A 6,000-nucleotide genomic window follows, 5' to 3' on the forward strand; every position below is an offset into this window, starting at 1 on the left:
CCCAACCTGGTGGCCTAAAGATGAGCTTTCCTCCCATCTGGATATTAGACTTCCTTCTTGGGGAGGGGAGAGAAATGCCTGTTGCCAGCAGGGGAAAAAAAAAAAAAAGACCTTTCATGCAATCTTTGGCAACAATTGATCTGAGGCAGCCTGATTTCAAGCAAACAGGTGTGGTCTAGTCTTTTACCTTCTGAAGACCAACTAAATGGGACAATGTACATAAAAGTACTTTGTAAATTGCAAATACCAGGAACTATCACGAGGCTTTGCATGTGTTCCCTGAATCTTCAAAATCCAGGGAGCGGAAGGGATGAATTCTCTAGTGATACCTCTGGTGACACAGATTTTCCAGCCACAGAGACCCAGGGAGTTTTCCTGGCCTCAGCTTTCTGTGGATAACTCCTTGTGTGCCGAGATGAGATCAGGATGGCTACGAAAACAGTGGCAAGCCTGGGCTCATGACGGCTGCAATGGGGCACAGGGTGCATGAAAGAGTCAGAAAGAGTTTCCATCAGCCAGCAGAATTGAGGGGGCAGGGAGACAGCGTCGTCTGGCTGTGGGAGGATTGCCCAGTTGAGTCTCTGCCCCTGCATTGACCCGGAGCTTGTCTTAATACAAAGACATGTTTACTAGCTTCTCGCCAGGCTCCTGTGATGCTTGAGCTCCATGAAGCATCTTGTCACAGTAGAGGTGTTTCCAGTTCTCTTATTTTATTCATGCAATCACTCATTCAGTGAGCACATATTTAATTCTTACTCCATGGGCAGCTTTCTCTGCTTAAAAAAATTCCTCCATTTTCTGCCCACATATAAAGCCCACGTACAGTGAGCATAGCTTGGAGGTAAATAGGTTTTGTTTAAATAAGAAAAGTAAAGAGGGGCTTATTTCTATTGCATCCACTCCCTGCCACCCTCCTTGCCCCACACCAGAAACGAGAGGTCAGGTTTGGGATTCTTTTTTTCTTTCTTTCTTTCTTTCTTTCTTTCTTTCTTTCTTTCTTTCAGAGAGAGGGCATGAGTGAGTGAGGGGCAGAGAGAGAATCCCCAGGAGGGGCAGAGAGAGAGAGAGAGAGAGAGAGAGAGAGAGAGAGAAGCAGGGCTCACCCAAAGCGGGCCTGGAGCTCACCCAATGTGGGACTTGGACTCACAAACTGTGAGATCATGACCTGAGCTAAAGTCAGATGCTTAACGACTGAGCCACACAGGCGCCCTGGGATACTTTCTGTTCCTGGGAACCATTATGCTCCTGGAAAGCATGAGTTTCAGAATGTTATCATATCCTTTGAATAGGGTTTTTTGCATTATTATTATATCACTTATTGGGTACCCTTGTGCATAACTCCATGGAAGACTCTGAGGGGACAGAAAATCAGTAACAGTAGTAACAACACAAACACATATCAGTAAGAAGAACAAGAAGTGTAAGAAGTGGTGCCCAGGCTTTGGGTGCTTATACTGGGATCCCCAAAGGCAGGGGAGATGCATGTGACTCATGTCACCTTTCCTGTGTGCACGACAGAGAGCCACAATTGCCCACAATGCTCCCACTGAGGTCAAGTGCAGGTAAGAATTCTTAACACAGGGCTCTGAGGGGTCATTGCGGTTTGTCTGGAGTTGTAGGTAGGATGCAAATCCACCCACCTCCTCTTTCCATCTGCGTGTTTTTGACCAAATTCAAGAGAACTTCAGGAAAGGAAGGCGCAGTCATAGGTGCAGGAGTGGTCGGGAAACATGCCACACGGGAAGGCAATTTTAGCTTCATTCTGAAGAATTCATCAAATTTGGGTAGAGTGGGTAAATAGGGAAGAGGGGAGAGGAAGAATTTTTGCTGTGCTGAAGTTTTTTGTACTTTCAAAAAATGTAATCAAATCTGTGTCTCCTTTTTTTTTTTTTTTAAATGACTTCTGGCTTTAATTTAGGAAACTCCTCCTTCACCCCCAAAATCATGAAAACACTCACCTGTATTTTCTCCTAGTACTTTTCTTTCTTACATAGACATATTTGATCAAGTTCAGTTTATTTTGGGGTAAGGAATACAGTAGGAATCCATTTTTTTTTAAGGTTAGCTAGATCTCATACCATTTGTTGAATAAGCGTTTAAAAAGTGTCCATCATATACAGAATCTCCTTACATACATGTGCTTATTTCTGGAACCCTGATTCCTTTTTCATTCATCTGTTCATATGTATATTGTGAGTCCTGCTTTTTAGAAAACTCAATTCAGAAAATGCTTACATACAAATTAGGTATCTAAGCAAACAGAATTCTTCAAACTGCAGCCAGCAAGCTGACCTAACTGTCCTGAAATGGCTTAATTTTTCAAAATCTTAAATATATACTCCTTTTTAAAAAATATAGCAGCTTTACTAACATATAATTTCAGCTTTACTAACATACAATTCATCCATTTAAAATGTACAATTCAGGGGCACCTGGGTGGCTCAGTTGGTTGAGTGTCCAACTTCAGCTCAGGTCATGATCTCCCAGTTTGTGAGTTCGAGCCCCACATTGGGCTCACTGTTGTCAGCTTGTCAGTGAAGAGCCTGCTTGGGATCCTCTCTCCCCATCTCTCTCTGCCCCTCCCCCACTTGTGCTCTCCTCCCCCCAAAATAAATATTAAAAATAAAATAAAATAAAACGTACAATTCAGGGGTGGCTGACTGGCTCAGTTGGTTGAACACAGGACTTTTAATCTCAAGGTCGCGAGTTCAAGCCCCACGTTGGGCTTTTAATTTAAAAAAAAAAAATAAAATAAAATGTACAATTCAGTGGTTTTCTGTATATTTGCAGTGTGCCACAATCAATCTTAGAACAAAAAGATACCCTGCATCCATTAGCACTCATTCCCCATTTCCTCCCAACTGCTCCTCCTGCCAGCCCCTGGCAACCACTAATCAACTTTCTGCCTCTATGTATTTGCCTCATTCAGTCATTTCATAGAAATAGAATCATACAATGTATGACCTTTTGTGTTGGCTTCTTTCCCTTAGCCGAATGTTTTCAAAGTTCATCTGTATTACTGCACGTGTATCCAGACTTCATTCTTTGTATTTTTGAATAATCCATGGTATGGATATACCACACTTTGTTTATCCGTTCACCAGTTGATGGACATGTTGGTCATTTCCACATTTTGGCTTTTACGGATAATGTCACTGTGAACATTTGTGCACAAGTTCTTGTGTGAATTACATACTTTTTTTTTGATGCTTATTATTTTTGAGAGAGAGAGACAGAGACAGAGTGTGAGCAGGGAAGGGGGCAAAGAGAGAGGGAGACACAGAATCCAAAGCAGGCTCCAGGCTCTGAGCTGTCAGCACAGAGCGTGATGTGGGACTTGAACCCATGAACCATGAGATCATGACGTGAACCCAAGTCGGAGGCTCAGCCACCTGAGCTGAAGTCAGATGCTCAATCGAGTGAACTGCCCAGGTGCCTCAAATTACTCACTTTTTTTAAAAAAGAGCATTGTCTTTTGCATAAAATCATACACTTCTTTGCAAGACTAGTCCTGTGAGCTATCTTTTCAGGATGATTAAAATGTTTATTTCCTTATACTCTTGTTTCTTTAAAGCCAAATGTAACTTGATTTGTGGAGGCCTTAATCCTGTCAGTCTATGCTGTTTGAACCACCATTAAATAAAATAAAGAAATTAATTAAGAAAACTGCAATCTGGTAAAGAACATGACTGGTGGGTGCTGCAAAGAATCCAGTGATAAAGGTGGAATGTATGGATCACTAATATCACTTTTAAATTCCTTTTCTTTTTTTTTTTAATGCTTATTTATTTTTGAGAGAGAGAGAAAATGAGAATGAGTGGGGGAGGGGCAGAGAGAGAGGGAGACACAGAATCTGAAGCAGGCTCCAGGCTCTGAGCTGTCAGCACAGAGCCCAACTCGAGGCTCGAACTCAGGAACCACGAGATCATGACCTGAGCCGAAGTCGGACGCTTAACCGACTGAGTTACCCAGGTGCCCCAAGGACCGCATCTTTGTTTGTGGTAGGCCCAACGTAAATATACTGTATTTGTTAATTACAAGAATGAGGGAAGTTGTGTCCTGAAGCAGATTTCTAGCCTTTGCCCCGCCCACCTGCTCCCACTCTGTTGTTTATGCTCTCCCTGGAGATCCCAGCCTCACCCAATTCTAAGGGACAAGGGACAGATCAGGATTTATCTAAAGCAGACGTAGTTGGAAGACTGTTTTTAGCATTTTGAGGAAGGGAGGGGTTGGCATCAACTAGAAAACCAAACGGATCCTGTTTGGTCAGTCCTTTATCTGCTAGTTTTGAAAGAAGAGAAATTTCTCCATACCTTGGAGCCTTACTGAACAACAAAAACAAACTGTAAAGAGTTTAAATACTAAATCACACTGACTTGGCCAAATCCCAAAGGTGGCTGTGGAAGTGAACAGACCTTGCCTTGGAGAAAGTCTCTAACGCTCCGTTCAATTGCAGCTCGGGGAGAAACAGAATGAGCAGACCTTTCAAAGCTGGAATTTTAAGCACCAAGTCCAGTTGGTCAATTCTGGTGGCCCACACCCACTCGGCCCGGGAAGCACCTTCGTGGACCTGACAGCCAGATACTCCACCAGACACATGGAAAGCAAACTGCAGGGACGTCCAAAAAGCCCCTTTCAGGAAAAGGTCTCTTTGCTCCTCGTTGCTTAAACCTTGGCATACAGGGGGAGCCTGGGTGGCTGAGTGGGTGGAGCCTCCGACTTCAGCTCAGGTCATGATCTCATGGTCTGTAGGTTTGAGCCCCACGTCGGGCTCTATGCTGACAGCTCAGAGCCTGGAGCCTGCCTCGGATTCTGTGTCTCCCTCTCCCTCTGCCCCTCCCCTGCTCGTACTCTGTCTCTCTCAAAAATAAATAAAACATTAAAAAAAAAAAAAAAAAAACCTTGGCAGACAGGCCACACCTGAGGTGATAGGTTTGACCTGTAAGTGCCTGAAACTTGCCACGGGGCTCCCAGACACTCAGGCCAGACTAGAAGCAGCTGCTTGTGGATGTGCCTATGACTGGCTCCTCTGTATTACTTGGTAATCAGTTCAGACGTCACCTACCTCTTCAGAGGGGGCTACCCTGGTGCTTCGCAAAGACCTCAAGACCCTACAGCTGAAACTGCCGTCGGTCTCAGCCCACACAGCGCTCTAGTTCTCTCTCGCTCCTTAGCCGCAGAAGCTCACTGAGGATGAAGCGGGGCAGAGCCACCATCTGAAAGGAGGTGGTGGTGGTGCTTCTGATGAGTTGGTACTCCGTCTTTCCTCCGGTTTTATCTTCTATTCTGATGAAATGACGGTGATTGTCCCTCTGTTCCAGAACAAATAGAGCTACGGCTTATGTTTCCCACTGTTCGTTGCTAATTTCATGCACCATCAGGTTTTGTGTTTCATGTCTCCATTAAACCTGTTTCCCCCTCTGGGATGCTGGAACACTGTGGGTAGCACATTGTCTTGTGCTGGCATGCTGGGGGTTGCAGGGAGGCTGGAACTAACTTGGGGAGCACCTGTCCCTTGGTGATACCCACCCACGGGAAGCTTGTTCTCCAGACTCCCCACCCTCACACCGGGGCAGCCATGGCTCGGAAACGGCCTCTGAGCTAAGCCCGGAAATGGCCTCCGAGGCACTTCTCAACCCCACACCAGGTGGCCACCACCAATTGAACTTAATTGGCACTGTTTGGCAGTCCTGCTTGATTTATTACAATAATGGAAAAAGCAAAAATAAATCTGTCCTCTGGAAGCCTCCGGATTCACTTACACTCTTGTTCAGATCATGTTCCCCGTACACATAGGGCTATTTCATGAATTTTCCCACCACCAAAAGTCTGAGAGGACCCCTCGTTCTTTTAAGGAGGAAGGACATCTCTCCAAAGGCATCTTTTTAAAAATAAGTTTTAACGTTGTTCAGGCATGGGAAGTACAGAGAAGAAAACATTTAGTGACCCATGTTTTTACTGCCTAGATCACTTCTGCTGGTAATAATTGTAACACTGGAC

This window comes from Panthera onca, chromosome A1 (assembly GCF_046562875.1).
Source record: "Panthera onca isolate mPanOnc1 chromosome A1, mPanOnc1 haplotype 2, whole genome shotgun sequence".
In the NCBI taxonomy this organism is placed as follows: domain Eukaryota; kingdom Metazoa; phylum Chordata; class Mammalia; order Carnivora; family Felidae; genus Panthera; species Panthera onca.